At 40.1% G+C, this 19,439-nt stretch overlaps 1 protein-coding gene across 9 annotated transcripts in view; it reads left to right on the plus strand.

The window, feature by feature from the left end:
• The window catches only part of SULF1 (sulfatase 1), a 181,286-nt gene that overhangs the window by 27,484 nt on the left and 134,363 nt on the right, over nucleotides 1-19,439 (plus strand). For 8 of the 9 annotated variants that reach the window (XM_058528839.1, XM_058528833.1, XM_058528834.1 and 5 more), the window contains one exon: nucleotides 6,648-6,745. The exons of the other annotated variant lie outside the window; for it this stretch is intronic. The gene's annotated coding sequence lies outside the window, so the exon portion shown is untranslated. The remainder of the gene's footprint in view (nucleotides 1-6,647; nucleotides 6,746-19,439) is intronic. 9 annotated transcript variants of the gene reach the window in all.

The following is a 19,439-nucleotide window of genomic DNA, read 5'->3' on the forward strand; positions in this document are numbered from 1 at the left end:
ATCTCAATCATGGAAGCACTGTAGCACAAGCTCCCTAACTCACCCAGGTCTGGCGCTTTCAGGATGGCTCTTTAATCAATGGAGAGACAAGGAAGGATCAAGAAGGTGGAGAGTGGATGTGATTTATGTTTTAGGAAGATTTTATATACATCATCTGCCATCCAGTTTGGAGCGTAGGTTGGGCAAAGGCCTAGAGGGTGACAATACTATAAACTAGGAGACCAATTAAAAGACTCTTATAGTATACAAGTGAGAAATGCTCAGGGCCTGAGCCGTGGAGGTGGACAACAGGGCACAGATTCCAGATATATTTAGACGGTAGAACGTTCTCAACTTGGGGACTGAATGAAGGGAACGAAGGAAAAGGAAATGTCTATAATATTAGTTTTTAGGCTTGGGCAACTGGGTAGCTATCGTGGAATACCATACCACAAGAAAGGTACAAGTTTATACAAGAAGATAGAGTTAGTTGGGGTGATGTTGGGTTGTGATGTCAGTAAGCGGTTAGACTGCAACATTAAGTAAAAATGAAAAGTTTTTTAAAAAGTATAAAATTGTCAGATTTTTCTTGGAAATGTTGAGGAGAAACATAAAGACTGGGCTCTCCCTGTTATGCTCAATGCCCCCAAGAAATGTCAATATCTGGGCTCGCTGGGCTCTGAGCCTTCATCGGCATCCCTGCAGTTGAGTGAATTGTTTTCCCATTAACTTTTCAACAGGAAGGCCATGTCTAGGGCAGTCTTGCCAGTTACTATGTATACCCTCAAAAAGAGTAATTTGTACTTCCTCTGAACCTTCGGAAATGAGCCAGAGACTAGAAAAAAGATCTGTGGGCTAGTAGAATACTTATTAATAAAGAACACATATTCATAAAGAATTTATAGTTATTCATCAAGAAGCAGCCTTTTTCTTGGGGCTTTTTTACTTCTCTTGAATTGGGGGACCCCTCAGAGACTAGAGTAAAGGAGATCATTTCTAAGACCAAAGCAAAGAAAGTGATTTCCTACTGGGCCATTACTTAGCCTACTTTCTTCAGTGTGAATGAGAAGTTCTTCCCATACTTTTGAATGTGTGTAATTGGAAAGGAGAAGTGGGTAGTATTTGTAAATGTTTAAAAGATGACAACTGGAAGAATTTTAAGATTTAGAATGAATAGAAAACAATCTGATTGGCAGACAGGAAGCTGTGACTTTTTAAGTCTTTGAGGTCTGATTACTTGATAACCTCAGTTTTCTTATACCTGTTCACCCTTTCTACACTCAGCACTTAATCTTCTATGGCAAAGCCTCGATCGGATTTCCTGGATTTCTGAGCTCTTACCCCACCTGAACACTTCAGAGCAAATACCATTTATTATGAAAGGGGCTTAGCCCCAGACTTCATGGCTAGTCTCACAAAGTCGTTTAATATTTCTTTCTGGTTCATAAACTGTATCAACACATTTAAAAACAGATTTAAGAAGCTTTTTCCACCTCTAAATATAAAGAGTTTTATCACTCATCAGAAAGATAGTATTTGGTTATAATCTGAATTCCATCTGGCTTCTGATGGCTTACTTCAAAATTCCCCAAACTTCAGAAATTATCTTTGGCTTTTGAAATGATGAAAAAGGTTTCTATTTTTGCTAAAATGCTTCTACCATAAAAAAAAAAATGAAGAGTCCCAAAAAGGAATAGTTACTGTCTCATTTATACAAAATAATTACCAAATGTATACTTTCGAATAAGATGAGCTTGCAACATGGGGAAGTTTATTATTTAAAGAAAGAACAAGATATATTTGGGAGAATTCCCATTAGCACAATTGAAAGTAGGAAGAATATACTCAACTTCCATATATGGTGCTGGCCATTCCACTTTTAGGTTGCTCAAGCCATTTAAAGTCTTGGCTTCATAAGCAAGTGCTACAACTTCACAATCTTTTTGGATTTGCTGACATGATGATTTACTCCAGACTGGGTGCTGCCTGAGCCACTGTACTCTCCTACACAGTGTTTGAAGAGTGGATAGGGTGCAGCTGTGCGGTCCCCCAGACACCTGAGTCCAGAATATTGTTGGATTTTGCTCCATTTCTGTGCTCCACGGAAAGCTGGAAGCTCCCCAACTCTCTCTTGGGTTTGGCTTCCTGTCCACATGTTTTCTGGTCTCATGTCATTCTGCATGAAGTAATAGTCCCACATGCGTGCACCATCCACAATGGCAAGATTTGTGTGGTTCAGCACGAGTTTTCTAATGAGGACATTTTGGACCTTCCAATGACTCCTTAGGGAAAGCAGCTTGGAACCAGTTATGACTTTCCAAGGTGAAGGGAGCAACAACAGAATACACGTCTGCAACAAGACGAAAGCTACTTTTAGGAGACAATTGAAGGACAACAGCCTAAGAAAAATAAACATTTCCCTTACACATCTATCCAAATGTGTATATGAATATATATGTACAGTATAGAAAAATGCCTCTAATTCACGGTTTAAAAATATCAGTTACTGGTTTCAGCATTTCACTAACTATGAATGGTGTTAGTGTTTTCCACTGAGGACTGTTATTTTAATGACATTTCTCTGTAGCAAAATCTGATGAAGTTACGGAGTTTGAGAGCCAGGAAATGCAGCTCAGTTTCTGAACAACTGAGAAAGCCAAGAAAGTTAAGTTCAATCATCTACTTGCTTTAGAGCATGGATTCATAAGTGCTAAGTGCAATAACACACTGATACAGAGACAGAAGCCAAACCAAACTTTTAAAGTACAGCTTTTAAACCATCGAGCTTAACTTCCCGACATATTATCAGCAGGTGAAATTCTGGCGCACACACACTTATTTGTGGATGTTAATGTCAAATTAATGTGCATACATGCCAATGTTTTATAGAATTTTAGAGCCGGAAGAGATTTTGGAGGTCTTCCAACCTTATCCTTTTATTTTAAGACAGAGAAACCGAGACTCATATGAGCTCTCCCTCTACACACACACCCACGCACGCACACACGCGCACATGCACACACGCACACACTCGCACACCTGAGTCTTATGCTGAGTCACTGCGTAGGTCTGGCTTAAGAAAAAGAAACATTATAGGTCTGGCTTAAGAAAAGAAAAGGGCAAAATGTCCAGAAGTAGGCCGATGAGTCCCTGATCCGTTCAGGTTTGGGTGCCCCAGCTTCAGGGCTGTGGGCCGACAATTTGTGCTTTCTTCAGGAAACATTCAGGGTCTCAGATTAGATATTTTTGACCAAAACTTGAATAAACACCAAAACAAACCGCAGATCAATCTGTGACTCAGATCCTGACTATACAGTGATGCTCAATCAGTGCATGGTAGTTACCAGGACCACATTATGAGTAGAAGATAAAATGCAGACAAAGCCTGAGATACAATCCTCATGCGCAGCAATCTTAAAACCTGTCCGGAGAGACGAGACCATCACCCATGCAGGCAGCAGCAGCAACAGCGGAGACTCGATAACTAAATGCTACATGGTGTGGCACAGATTTTAAGTGTTGTAGGAGTTCTGATGAGAGATGTAAATGAAAATTGAGGTTGTCAGGGAGTGGTTTCAGCTGATCCAAGAGGGGTGCTTAGAATTTGAATATGTAGAGGGAATCAAGGTGGATTTTTCTAGTAGAAATGGAAGCATGGAGAGGGTCTCATAAGTAGGACCTTGAGGAAGCCAGGCTGAGGGAGACCGTCCAGCAGCATTTGTCAACCTAAGCAATGGACTGTGGAGCCCCAGTATTGATTTACATTATTATCTACTAAAATGTTACTGAAATAAGTACCCTCCAAAAAACTAAGCATAAATTATATTTATATAACCATAAATCCACAATAATAGAATTATATTTATATCATTAAAAATCCAAAATAAGTTGCTAATTAAATATAAACAAAACTGTAAACCAATAATATTCTATTGGTTAGACTAGAATTAATAGGTTAAAATTAATAATATTAATTTTATTTGCCAGATGATGCATTTTGCTGAAACTAAAGAATAAATTCACTTTAACCAAGTGTTCATTAATGAAATTGTAAAGAAAAGAGAGAAATATTTTTTTTTCTTTTTTCCCCCCAAAGCCCCAGTAGATAGTTGTATGTCATAGCTGCACATCCTTCTAGTTGCTGTATGTGGGACGCGGCCTCAGCATGGCCGGAGAAGCGCTGCATCGGTGCGCGCCCAGGACCCGAACCCGGGCCGCCAGCATCGGAACGCGCACACTCAACCGCTAAGCCACGGGGCCAGCCCGAGAGAAATATTTTAATAAAAAATATCTATTGCACATTCAGGGCTATGCCTATTTATAAAGAATTGTTACAGTTGGCACATATAAAGGAAGAAAGGATGTAGGAAACACATCCAGTGGGGTCGAGACCATGGAACTGAGCACTGTGGTGGCTCAGTCCTCCCGTCACCTTACTATATAGTCTGGCAAATAAAACTTCATACAGCACAGGAGGAAGTGTGTGACTCTCACGTACATACATGTATCAAGCAGGTATTTAGGCTGCCTCTGTTCTCTGTTTAATAGCCTATAGCAATTAAGTTATTATATTTTTCTCCCATGCATTATCATTTTAATGACGACAAATCAAAGTCTCCATTTATAAACTTTATGAAAACTCTGGTCTCGTTCCATGAAAATGTCTTTTGATTGCAAATTACCATTACAGGGTATGTTGTATCTTTATTACTGGCTAAAAAAAAATTCAACACAAGTGATAATGGTTGCCAATGTTTATTGAACGTTTCTGATGTGCCACATACTCTTCTAAATTTTTTACGTGGATGCTTGTGTGTAATCCTCACATCAACCCTATGGGGTAGATACTATTTTTAACCTCCATTTTTCAGTGAAGGATGCTGAGGCATAGAGAAATTAAGTAACTCGCTCAAGGTCTCATAGCCAGTGAATGCTGTAGCCTGGAATTCAAGCACTGAATTGCAGAGTCTGCTGCTCTCAGGAGTAGATTCAGAATCATTGCAGAAAGGATGTTATTATTTTGACATTAGGCTATGCCAGCATGACCACAGCCAGATACTTATAGCCTCACATTCAGATGTGAACTTTGACTTCAGGAAATCGTGAGGTGCCATGGCATAATTATAAACATAACCATTTAAGGTCCTCCTGGAACACATTTAAGAAGTGGAAATCTGCGTGATTCTTATATAATTCGTAATATTATCAGATAAATGGAAACGGAGAATGTAAAAACTCACCAGCTCCCAGGATGAGAAGCACAGGGGAGTGGCCAAAAGGCTGAGTGGGTTGGGTGTGCCAGATTACAGTGGGTGGCGTACAGGGGTGGAGGCGTTGAGCTCCTGCTGGGAACGCCAAGAGACATGATACGGGTGGTGTGAGAGGGAGAGTCCTGCAGCGACAGACCAGCTCCAGGGAGGCCGGCTCCAGGGAGGCCGGGCTGCAGCAGTCTCGCTGCAAGAGGGAAGCTCTCAGAACAGAGCGAAGGACCTGGCACTGCCCACATTTACCCTGAATCACCAGGGCCAGTTCAGAACAAGGAGAGATTCCAGGTCTGTTGTATTGAGTGAAATAATCTACGCCCTCTGCCTCTGAGATTCCACTCTGTACCAACATGCAGTTGTATTCACCAGTGAAGAGCTAAGAAAGCTCCGAATGAAATACTCTAATAGTTACATGGGCAAGAGACATGTTTTTTACGTATAAAGGAAATTTTGAGTTGTTAGTGTTTGTCATTTTCCTATTATATTTCTTTATCTTATATTTCCTTCTAAGATATATATTATATATTTCCTCTTCTATCTTATATTATATCGTATCCACATTTATATGTAATATGTGTATGTTAAAATGTGCTGTTCAGCGCAGCAAGATTGCTTCATCAAATATTTAATACATTAAAATGCGTTTCCTCTTATTTAAAGTATCTAAGATGATTTTAGTCACATATTTTTCAACTGTCATAAATGCAGAATAGAAACAAATTTAACCACTTGAAAATGCTTACTTTGCTCCTCATCAAATAGCAGCTTCTAGCAACTTTAGAAGATTTCATGATGGGCCAGCCCCGTGGCTTAGCGGTTAAGTGCCTGCGCTCTGCTGCTGGTGGCCCGGTTCGGATCCTGGGCGCACACCGACACACTGCTTGTCCGGCCATGCTGAGGCCGCGTCCCACATACAGCGACTAGAAGGGTGTGCAACTATGATGTACAACTATCTACTGGGGCTTTGGGGGGAAAATAAATAAATAAATAATATTAAAAAAAAAAAGATTTCATGATTCAGCACATTTTCCTTTAAAATAGGTCTCATAACCTGAAATTAGAAGTCACTCAACTTTTAAATTTGGAACACTTTGTAAATTTTTAAAAAGAAACTCTTCTTGATAGGTTTTATGATATCCAGTCAAAGAATAATGTGAAATTAATCTAATGGAAAGTCTTTCCCTTGATGAAGAGAGAGTCAAATGGAAACTTCTACAAAAGGACCGATTTACCCACAATGCTTCGAAGTCTCTTGCGAGTGATTGTAAGAAAATCAGTCTGGATGAAATTTGGAGAGTATTATTCCTAATGATGTCCTTCTTTGAAGCTGTGAAAGGGCAGCATCTGAAAGATAAATCACTGGTAAAATGCAACTGAGGACACTTTTGCTTTCCTCCATTGTAGGTTCTGACGGCACTGTCACTTCATCATCCGAAGAAGGTGAATTTGGCAAATGACATGCAGGTTTTCCAAGACAGAGTAACTGCAGAAAATCTTCAAAGGTACTCATATCAAATATTTATCTCTTGATTAATTAAACCAAGGCATTAATTAAACCCCGAGCACTCCATGTCACTTGAAGAGAGGGACATTTCACAGATGGGGAATTGTAGAAAACCGAGTTGTCAATAGTCCTGCACCTTCCTGCAGCATTCACATCCTTCTTGGCTGAGAGGGCTAAAAGGGACATTAAATGTGACAGAGCCGTTTCATGAAATTAGTCTTCCGGAATGACAAAAGGACCATCTGAAAAATGGGTATTTAAAGAATCATATAACTTTATTAATATGTCGTGAGCTGTTCAGGAAGCTCAGGGAAATTAGAGGGATAGTGAATGGCAGACCAGGTACTCTCAGTCATCCACATTCTCAGGAGTGAAAAATGTACAAATGTCACCTGTCTTGTTCACAGCTTGCCTTCACAGTTTCTTGCCTTGGACAGATAAATATTAGTGCCAAGAGTGTTGTGAGGCTGGGGAGAGTTACGGAGACCCACCTCAGCAATACAACCTTGGTTGCAAAATCATTCTTAAAGGTGTTGATTTATATGAGTTTACATCCCCATGAGTCTTTTCTCAAATGTCAGTATTGAAAGTTGTTCCCTTCCATCCCCATCCAACACTGAAGCATTGGAAACTGTTGAGTTCCTCTTGGTTTCGAATTGTAGCTCTTCAGAATCTTTGCCCTTTGCTTGATTTTCATTCTAAGCTTTGTGTTGGCCCAGGTTGGCTTGGAATAAGTCCTATAATCACCAAACAGTGATCACACAAACAAAACAAAACAAAGTCCTCAAGTCTGACCTGAATTTCAGGTTCGTCTTTTGAGGATTGATTTATAATCCAGCTTCTCTTTCTAATACTCATGGAATTCAATATTTTGTCTTCACACTACAAATGGCAAGTGGAGAAGCGAAATGGCTGAAAGTGCGTGGGAGACTGGGATGGACGTAAAATCCTGAGCATTGGCAGTTTTTCTATAGTTCTAGGAGCTTTGTCTGCAGGTGGTCTGGGATATCACCAGTAATGTGTTGGATGCTCGTTATCCATAAGCTAAATCAACAGTAAGAGAAGACAAATTGAAGTTTAGGTCTCCTTCCCTCAAAACTCCAAACAGGAAAGGAAAATACTACAAAACAGAAACTAAGAAAGATCTCTCTTGAAGAACAAGTTCAGTAAACACTAGAGCTGTGACTTCTTAAGAATTCTTCATCTTCTTGAGTCAGTTTGCCAAACCTTTTCTTTGTGAACCTAGGCCCATGCATCAATTTTTCTGTAGGAAAGAGGTTGGCCTTCACTATAATGCCATTCAAAATTAACTATAGAAGAGGCTGGAAAACCCTTAATACTAGAGGTCACCCTTTTTCTTCTCAAGAGATCACTGAGGACCTGATTTCTCAAAGCATCTGTCTTAGTTTCTTTTGCGCTATGAAGAGACCACTTTTCTGGGATGCCATATTGTTTATCATCTGGCCAGTAATCTTTCATTTCACACTTTTCTCCCTTTAATGGGTAATTTTACCACTTTAAGCATTATATCCTTTTCATTTCTCAGCATATCCTTATTATGAGAAAATAGAAATGTGTTTACTTTAACATTGGATCAAGTTAGAATCATTTGCTCAAATTTAACACACACGATATTTATTTCTTAAAAATCTGTGGACCCCCTATATCAGCAGGCTCCATCTGCTTTTTCCGTCTTTGGATTGGAAAATTAAAATTCAAAGTCTGAGCAGCTGATAGCTTCAGAGATCTCTGCCCTTCCTCATCCATCCTTTGAGCTGGATTAGATAGGTAGCTGAGTCATGTCACACCACTACATCTGTATTCATGTATCCATAATCCTCCCATCTGGTAAATTTTGTAGAAAGAAATGGGTCCTTTCTGTGTGTGCTCAGAGAGTCAGGTTTGTAAAATAAGGACCACTGTAATGGGCCTTGGGGTTTTAAAATGCTGCTCTGTGTATTTTTGATTGCCTCTCTGCTCATGTCATCTGGGTATAAAGTTCTTTTATTTAATATTTTTCCGGCTTTAAGAACTGTTTACCTACAGTTCATTGAGCTTGGCATCACCTCCAAAATATATAATGCAAGAAACAGAACGAGGAGATGTTATAAGCAAATCTCAGAAACTGCCCAAGTGTCTCCTGACTGTCTGATTGCCAGAAGATTCTCTCTTGTTCCAAGGAGAGATAGGTCATATTCACTTATAATAAGACACCAAAAGGACAATTAAATTTCACAGCTTGGGGGAGATTTTGAGGGTTCCTGTCAAAAATGTTCACACCTGTGGAACAGACTGTTATTTTTTGTGGAGCCTGGTTTTCAGCTTGAAATACACCTGCCAAAATCTGAATGGCCGCTATTGTACCTTCTGGACTCGAAAACTGCACTGTCAGACAAGGTTTGGTGCACACAGATGGGATAACTTAGAACAGCGCCCGTGTTGTTTGTAAGGAAATTAAGACCTTTCCTAGCCCTATTGATGCCTATTTGCGATGGAGAATTTTATCATAAGCATGCCCTAGCTGTGCCTCCTGGCACTTTACTTTTTTATATATTACTTTAATTAAGTTATATTCAACACATTAATTTAAATTTAAGTGATTTTTTAAAATTGTCCATAGACTATAGCAGTAAACTATGTCTTTTCAGGGACTCAATTTCAGATGTGGACCCTAAAAACTGCTAAAATTATCCTCGTCTTGGTTTCCAATAAGCATTTAAAGATTGTTACGGCATATAAAGATTTGAATTTGAGGGCCGGTCCCGTGGCTTAGGGGTTAAAGTGCGCGCGCTCCGCTACCGGCGGCCCAGGTTCGGATCCCGGGCGCGCACTGACACACTGCTTCTCCGGCCACGCTGAGGCTGTGTCCCACATACAGCAACTAGAAGGATGTGCAACTATGACATATAACTATCTACTGGGGCCTTGGGGAGAAAAAGGGAAAAAAAAGGAGGAGGATTGGCAATAGATGTTAGCTCAGAGCCGGTCTTCCTCAGCAAAAAGAGGAGGATTAGCATGGATGTTAGCTCAGGGCTGGTCTCCCTCACACACACAGAAAAAAAGAAAAGGATGTTAAGATTTGAATTTGAGGATGCTAAGAAGCAGACACTTCTTCTTTGTGATCACTCTTACCCTTAACTTTTCTCATTAAAGAGAGCAATTTATCACATAAAATCCTAATGTCAGTTAAAATAACGTCTTTATTGTAAAAACAGTATAATAGCTACCTACTGTGAATTTTTTTTTGTTAAAAAAATACACACACACTTAACCTAAGCCCATAAATCTTTTCTATATGACTGTATACGAAGTGGAATCCTAGAAAATTGCTGCTTTTTGACTATTTTTGACCTACAAAAGCAACAATTTCATATGGTACTACCTAATATTTTACATAATTGAAAACTTGGAGAATGCACAATTTTATTCTGATTTTTTTCCCTTGCCTTTATATCAAAACAGTTTACAGTTTCTACATTGTTTTCCTAGTTCATAGTTTAAATCTGTGCATCATGTTCCATTACATGGATGTGCAATATATAGGTTGATTTTCCTTTTTCCCTATAAGTGATAACACTCAAAAAAAAACAATCGATACCTTCCTTCACACAGCCATTGTATTTGGTTCCATTCTAATGCCAGTTTTTATTCTCTTGTCTTCTCCTGTATCATCCTTTCACCCCTCTGAAACTAAATACTTTCACACGAGTCTTCAATACAAATCTCAGTGATAAAGCAAGGGTTAGTATGTACAAGTATACCTATGCGCACACGTGTACGTATGTAGTTAAATGGATCTGTTTCGACAACACATCCTCAAAGCCAATGAGTTTGTGTTTAAAGAAAATACCAACCTCCAATGGGATGAGAAGCATTGTGCTCGTCAGGCTGTGCCACCTTTAGCTGGCTCCTCTCCATTCTCGGCTGGCTGAGACCTGTCCCAGCAGATGGCCCTCTCAGTACGCTTTGGCTGCCAACAAAATAGTGCTTTGTCTAATGTGGCGAGGAAGCAAACTCCAGGGACGGTGATCGACTGGAGGAAAACCCTTTGCTCTTGCCATAATGACACATTCAGGCAGGAAGTTAAGAGGAAAATAGCTGTTCCCCTGGGGATGAGGAGTGGAGAGTGGGGAGGAGAGCAGTTTAATTATGATGAGGGTGGGGGCTGGGGGACAGGCACACAGTGGAGATCACAAAAAAAGAATGGAATGATGTCATTCTTTACTGGGACAATCACTGAAATGAAATCAGGGCACACACAATGGTCCTGTTCTGTGCCCAGAACCACAAGTGTTACAAGAGATTACTGTGTGGTAACTCTTCTTAGGAAAGGTCCAAGGGCCCTGCTCACATTAAGATAGACCCCAAGACATCTTGAAAACAAATAAGAAGGGCAGGATCTTTCCATCCAGTGCTGAAATGGCCCACACTAGGCTCACAACATTTGTTTAAGATCACTAAGCCACATTTTAGGATAGAAAAAGTGTCCACTCTAGTGTCCACTAGAGTTCCTAGTGCCACCAGTGGCAGATATATTCAATTTTAGGTCCCTTCTCTCGGTGGTGTCCTAATTTAACCTCATTCATCTGCTTAGATTTCACAAGAGGGCATCACAATTGCAAATGAAGGTTAGATTTTCTAAAAAGTTATCCCTGGAATAATTAGGTGACAGAGTCAAATCCTGTTATTAATTCTGTTGTTATTGCATTAATGAGACTTAAAACAAATAAGTCATTGACTGAGGCTTTTTTTTTTTTGAGGATGTTTTTGCTGCACAAGTATTCATAATAGTAGAATTGGAACACTGTAGGCTTTTTACATTGGCATCTGCAGTTTAGAGAATTTGTAAAACTTAATGTTCAATTTTGGTAAACCACTGGTCTTCAGGTGCATGTATATATTCAGGGACAAGGTCCTTCTCTCTCTTGTAGAATATACAAAAACGTAAAAATAAAAATGAATTACAGTAGGAATTTGTATTTGTTTTATGATTTTTGCTCTCAAATTGCTAGGGAATCTTGTCTGGTCATCTAGGGTATAGGGCAGGTGGTGCAAATGTGTTTGAAAGCTGATGTGGATTATGGCTATCAAAATGGAAAGAGGCACGTTTTGAAGGAGTCCTTTTTTTGGCAGATTCTCACATGAACTTCAGTGATTTCTGCTTTCATTATTTTTAAATAGAAGGTAGTTAGTCTATAGGGCCTTTAAGAAAGAATATTTATTTATTTATTTATGCAGGGAAAGATTTGCCTTGATCTAACATCTGTTGCCAATCTTCCTCTTTTTTCTTTCCCTCCCCAAAGCCCCAGGGCATAGTTGTATATCCTAGTTGTAAGTCGTTCTAGTTCTTCTACATGAGCCGCCACCAAATCATGGCAACTGACAGACAAGTGGTGTGGTTCCGCTACCGGGAACCAAACCCGGGCCACCAAAGTGGTGAGTGCTGAAATTTAACCATTAGGCCGTCAGGGCTGGCTGGAGAATAATTATTTAAAAATAAAAAAGTAACCAAAATATTTCCAAACAAATGGCTAGCACCATCAGAAGTTCCCAAGCTTTCAAGACAGTGTTTCATTTTCTTTTGTTTATTTTCTAGCAGCCTTTAAAGAAATCTAAGTCCATTATCCATAGCCAGTTGACAATAACATCTGAAATGTAGGTGCTACTTTAAACAAATACATTACTTGCAAAATAAAGAAAGCCTGTAAGCATGGCTTCTTACAATGGGATTCACCATAAAATTAATTTAGAAATTATTTGCTTTTACAGTTTTATTAAAAAAAGATTTGATGCATTTTTGGCATTAAAATGTGTTTATTTATTATATAAAGTAAGAATGCCCCAGCAGATTAAATCCATCCTACGATATTCATAGGAGTTGGGTCTTGCCAGGCATGATCATGCTCAGCAATGCACAGTAGCTATGGGAGAAGGACTAGCAGCATTCAGAGCAGTCCGTGCCTGTGCTGTAAGGGATACAGATATTTTCAGTATGTCTCCTGACGATAAGTATGCCATGATATAACTAGTCACAAAGTTCTGCTGTCCAAAGAACACTGTAGTGAGTTGGTTCTACTTTTAGGCGTTTTGTTTACTGTGTAACTTTCTACAAAATTAGAATGTACTTGTCCCACTTTCCTCACTGGGTTGTTGTAACTAAAAGATAAAGAATGTATAAGTACATTGGGAGGGAGCAGATGTATGGAACCACTCAAATGCAACCTGTTGCTATTGTTGTGATATTAAAAGGCTAAGGAATTGCGTGGTAATCATCAGTTCCCATCATACTATGCTATTCCCAGCACCTGATTTCTGCCTCATTATTCTTGTAGTTTTATGTCTCTGCCAGTAAACTAATCCCAAGGTGTATTTTTGATGGTTGGCAAAAACTCAAAAATGCTTTGCAAAGAAGGAATGCTATAGAATCACTCAGATTGTAACTATGTATTCAGTGCATTTTTAAGAAAAGCTTCAGAATGAAATATCTTTAATGGGTGAAGCATTCAAAATAGAAGTGAAAAAAATAGCTTGTACTGTATTATATACTTGTAGTTGGAATTCAGCGAAGGATTGACTCCAAATAATCTTTATGATTAGAAAAATAGATGTGTGAGATTAACTCCCCTGGAATGGGTACCGTTGCTTTTAATACCTTGTTGATTGGCTCGTCGTGCACTAAAATGCATTGAGAAATTGCCGTCGTCTGCATCCCCCGGACAGAGACCAGAGACAGAAAGTGATATCCCTCTGCTCTCTGTCACTGCCTGTCGGAAGACTGCCTTTCTCTTAGGGAAATATTCCATTTTCTAGTTGCTTTTTCCACCCCCAAGCATTGATTTATAAAGGAATTTCTTTCGAATGTCAGATACAGTATCAGCTTAGTAGTTTGTAAGTGCTGAAATGTCCCTTCTGGGTGAAAGGGGAGGAATGTAATTTACATTTCTCATTTGGAAGTTCTTCTTAGTTTAAAGAACTTTCTGGTTATGGAAATATTAAGGCAGAGTTTTACGGGGCGACTGGTGTATATATGTATGAGTAACTGTTCCGGTGACAGCCAACCCCTAAATGTGACAGACAATAATTCTGACTATCAAAACATTGATTTTTTTCCCCCTGACTCATGTAGATAGTGAGACCATGCATCTACATGGTAATAATAACTAGGCTGAGCTGTTGGCCTTCATGGGTGTCTGAAAACTGGCAGAGATGTGTGTTAGTCATGTAAAAAGTGCCTTTCCTAACTTATGGAGACTTTGGGAGAAGTTCAAGAGTTATCACCAGCAAGGGTGGTCTTGTCTTCCTAAAATGGAAAACTCTCTCTCTTTTTCTAATTGATAGTGGCACATGAAAGAAGTGTAGCTTAGTGGTTAGGGGCACAGATTTGGGAACCGGGCTCTCTGGCTTTGAATCCCTGCTATGCCATTTGTTAACTGGGAAACTTAATTTCTTTGTGTCTCAATGTCCTTATCTAAAAAATGGGGGCCAGTAATAACACTGACTTTCCTTAGCTGTTTAGAGGATTAGATGATTCCGTATGTATAAAGGGCTCAGAACAATGCCAGCATTCAGTAAAGTGCTTTATGCATGTTAACTATTATTATTACTTGTGGAAATTTTAATCCAGAAATGCACAAAGTGGGTAATAAGTTTCCATAATGTTAGTCTGCCCGTAATTCCATACATTCACACACACACACACACACACACACACACACACACACGCTGCCAGTGTACCAGGCACATGAGAAACCAGTCACGGGCCACAGCGCCCACCCTGTGGAAATTGGTGCTAGTCAGGAGTAGGACATGTGCGTGTGCCTCACAAAGAAGAGCAATGATAATAGCTTACATTTGCACACTTAAAATGTACATTTGCACACTTATACCTGTTGAGAGAGTCAGATGATGTGATGAATGGGAAAGTACTTTGGGAGTATTTTATCAGCATACACAGGGAAAGCTTTTTTTAAACCAGCTTTTAATTTTCTAATTTGATTTCCCTTTAGATTTGTTTAGCCTTAGCTTCAACTTTTTCGCCTGTCCAACCACGATTTGGCAAATATTAACAAATAAAAATGAATAATCACTGAAATCCAATACTTAGATTCTCCTTTTGGAGGCTCTGATGATTCAGCGGGCCCAGATTCTGATTATTCTCTGGTCTAGACTCTCCCTCGTGCAGCTTCAGAGAGCTGCATGCTGAGAGCTACACAAGGGTAAAATGGGTTTGCCTCTTGAAAACTTTTTTTAATCTTTTGTTTGTAAATTATATACATTTGATGATTTTTTACAGCCATCACTATTTAAGTGATGATGTAATTTCAGAGCCCCAGGGTGGCAACTGGACTCTACCCTGCTGTTCCATTTGTGCCATTATTAAGATTCCTTTGTTGAAAGGAGAGAAAAAAGATATCCTTAGAGAATGATGAAAAGAAGGTGCACGAAGAGAGATTTTTTTCTAAGTATTTTGGAGATTTTTCGCACAGTAGAGAGAGCACTAATTCTTAATTCTGGCCGTATTTGATCCTTCTGAAAAAGATATTTTATATATAAAATTCAAAATTCTCATTGCATATCAAATGTTGCCACAGGCTCTTAAAATAATAAACTTGAAGGGGCTTGCCCAGTGTCGTAGTGGTTAAGTTCACGTGCTCCGCTTTGGTGGCCTGGGGTTCATGGGTTCGGATCCCAGGCGCAGACCTACGCACCGCTCGTCAAGCCACGCTGTGGCGGCATCCCACATACAAAATGGAGGAAGATTGGCACGGATGTTAGCTCAGGGCTAATCTTCCTCTGCAAAAGGAGGAGGATTGGCAATGGATGTTAGAGCTCAGAGCCAGTCTTCCTCACACACACACAAAATAATAATAATAAACTTGAGATTTGGTTTTTCCACTTCTCTTTCTTTATCATTAAGTAGGTAGGTGTGCCAAGAGCTGGCAAATCCCTGCTACATTGAAGAAAGTAGAAAAAGTGCTTCGTGAGTGGGTATTGTTGGCTCTATCGTCTCCCCTCAGCATCTCCCAAGTGAAAATTAAAGGCAATCATTAGCGTGGAATGAATGACAGTACAGTGGTTACCCATTGTGTAGAGAATTAAGTCTGAACCTTTTCAAGGTCCTCCAAGGACCATCAGTATGAGAGAAGAAATAGGGTATTATGAAAAGACAATGGAGATATTCCACCCTTTGCTAATGTGTGGGATTGGACAAGCTGCATAGCCTTTTGAGCTTCATGTTGCCTTTCAGTAAAATGTAGACAACAACATCTACTTGATAATGTCGTTGTGAGGGACTCAAAGAGAAGGTGTCTGTAGAGCACCAAGCCCAGGGCCACATAGATAGCATGTATCTGAGAAGCGTGGGAACTTTATACTTTAATTATGGTTCATATTTATTTCAATCTTGTTGGTACCACACTGTCATTTACATATCTTTGCCTCACATTCGATTGTGTGCTTTTTGAGACTGGAGTGTCATCTTTTCATTTCTTATTGCATTTAGCACATTACTTTCCAAGTAGTTAAGTGCACAATAAATGATCCTTTTTAGTTTAAAAGACAAAGTTGCAACTTCTGGTTTAAAAATATTGAGCTTTGTGAATTGCCCAAAAGAGACATCCATGCTTTGGCTGGGGCCAGTTCCCTAGGGGTAAATTTTAAAACTCATTTATACAATTTTTCTTCTATTTGCTTAAGTATTTGAATATTTAAAAGTTTCCTGTGCAAATAGACCCATGATTTAAATGTCAAGGAGGAGCCTGTGGCCTAGCATCTGTTTTGTAGAGTTTAATGAGAGAGACTTTTACCGGACCAAGTGAGTCCACTCCTTGGCGAGTTAATCAAACTACACCAGAATAGTTGTCACACAAAGCTGAATTTTATTTGCGGCATGCAGGAAGCAAAATGGAGACCATAGGGAATAATTTCACAAAACTATGGCTCCCCGAGCACGGGGAGGTGGGTACCTTTATTTGGGATTGGGAATGAATATTCAAAGGACAAGTTTCATCATCGCATGTAGAGGTGGGCATGAGCTTGCACATGCATGGTTTGAATATATGCTTTTACGTACATTGCATGATCTAAAATTGGCTGCTTTGCCCCTCCCAGAGGAGGAGAATTTGCGATGTTAATGAAGGCAGGTTGCTTTAGTACAACTCTCTGCCTGTCTGCTCGTGTCATTCTTGTGGTTGTGGTCTGGACGGGTCTGGTCTGGTTCAGAGTGGTTGGGTCCAGGGCAATTGTCACTTAGAGTTTCTTCCTGGAACATAGCTGAAACTACATAAGCTCAAGACCCCAGAGTCGTTAGAGAAAGGAACATCTGCACCTTTCAAGAAGACAAGAGGATTAGGTCAAACAAGACAAGAAATAAAGGGTTAGAGTTTGGGCAAGACAAGAGAAGTGGGTTAGAGTCCATGGCTGGTGACAATACCAGGTACATATAGAACTGCCACGAAAGGCAAGGACCCCATGGAATAATGAATGAATAATCCCCAAAGCTCTTTAATAAGCCCCAAAGCATGCACCAATGTGTCTTAAAGATAGCTTGTTACAAGGGATCACTGAAAGACCATAATCATTTGGACATAGGAACACTACAGAGACACCTGGAGGCCTAATGGTACAACCATTCATGGCTGAGAAATAACAAGATGGCGGCAGTAGAAAAGCCACATTGGTCATTGGGTGCCTGAAATGAGATGCCTTTATCCGAACAAAGCTCTTATGAATCCCACGAGGCAAAAAGGCAGAGCCACCTCACCACATGGTGTTCTGTGAGCAGCAGTGGCTGGATCAGAGGACAGCCCACCCATGCACTTGGTGCGGTCAGGGCTCCCTGTCAGACCTTCATCATTTTTATGAAAATGATGATTCCATATTTATGAAAAGAAAGGATTCCAGCAAACGCTAACATTTGAGAGAAATAGTAACACATGCTCTTAATAAGTTTTCTAGGAAAGAGTTCTAAAATGTATTTTTGTCATTGTCTATAAAGACAGTATAAGGGAATGTTTCAGGAGGCCTGAACTTTGTCCCAGCTGCATATCTAACTAGCTGTGTGACTTTGGGCAAGTCACTTAACCTTTCTGGGCTTCCATTTTCTCATCTGTAATATGACATGGATTTCACTTCCAGTTCTCAGATTACATGACCAGATTCTACAAGATTATGCTATTACTATATTCTACCAAGGATTGCTTCACCACTCAGATGAGAATTATACCTCTCATCTGAGTTTTGTCAGCAAAATAATGCAATGAGACTACAAGGTGAAAACATAAATGGCTTTTACTTTATTTTCCCTTACTCAGACTGACCCTAGATTCTCTCAGCCACTGAGATGGAATGTTTATTGATATAGATGTTTGTAAATATAGGCAGATCCCTAGTTGCAAAGAAACAGTGTTAAAGATGATCATTTATAAACCAGTCTACCAGTAGTTTGGTCTGTATTATAACATTATTTATTAAAAGTATTATTATTGAGGGGCCGGCCCAGTGGCGCAAGCGGTTAAGTGTGCGCGCTCCGCTGCGGCGGCCCGGGGTTCGCTGGTTCGGATCCCGGGCGCGCACCAACGCACTGCTTGGCAAGCCATGCTGTGGCGGCGTCCCATATAAAGTGGAGGAAGATGGGCACAGATGTTAGCCCAGGGCCGTCTTCCTCAGCAAAAAAAAAAAAAAAAAAAAGTATTATTATTGAGGCCATTTTTTTTTACAGATCCATTAAAGGATAAATGCCTTAGCAGTCCTGCTTAGAAATCTTAAGCATAAAGTTTAAAGTTTTGGTGGGAAAAAGGCATTTCATGTGACAGTCTGTAATACCAGAGACCTGTCTTCTCTTCTATGCTTATTGTCCCCTAACTGCTTCCCTACCCTTTAAGCTTCTTCCTTCTCTGGTAAGCCAATGCTGATGATATATTCAGGCCTGAGATTCTAATGAGACATAAATTTAGGAACCAGGATAATAAGGGTTTTATGGGAGATGAAAAGACTTGAGATAGAGAAAGGAGATGGGGCTTTACCATGAGGCACTTAAAAGGCAGGTCCATGGGGGCCGGCCTGGTGGCGCAAGCGGTTAAGTGCGCGCGCTCCGCTGCGGCGGCCCGGGGTTCGCTGGTTCGGATCCCGGGCGCGCACCGACGCACTGCTTGGCAAGCCATGCGGTGACGGCGTCCCATATAAAGTGGAGGAAGATGGGCACAGCCCAGGGCCGTCTTCCTCAGCAAAAAAAGAGGAGGATTGGCGGATGTTAGCACAGGGCTGATCTCCTCACAAAAAAAAAAAAAAAAAAAAAAAAAAGGCAGGTCCATGGATGGGCAAAATGAGCATAAGGACCATTGATGGAAGAGGCCTAGTGAGAGCTGAGGGTATGAGGGCCTGGGGGCTTTAAACAGTAAGTCTGGGGTAAATTAATTGTTAGACACGAATGGAAAATGAAAGGAACAATGTATAGTGGATAAGAAGCCAATGAACCACAAAGAGGCAATAGAGAGAGTTTCTCTCTATTTTCATTCTATGCTTTCATCGTCTACTTCTACCTTCTCCCCTTCTCATCACCACAGATCCCAATCATCTAGACACTTGGTAAAGGAGGAAGGTGGAGGAGTTCATGAAGACTCCGAGTGATGTGCGGAAGGAAGGAGAAAAATAAATGCACAAATCGATCACAGAAAATTATGTGCATTAAGTTT

This window comes from Diceros bicornis, chromosome 33 (genome assembly GCF_020826845.1).
Source record: "Diceros bicornis minor isolate mBicDic1 chromosome 33, mDicBic1.mat.cur, whole genome shotgun sequence".
Classification (NCBI taxonomy): Eukaryota; Metazoa; Chordata; class Mammalia; order Perissodactyla; family Rhinocerotidae; genus Diceros; species Diceros bicornis.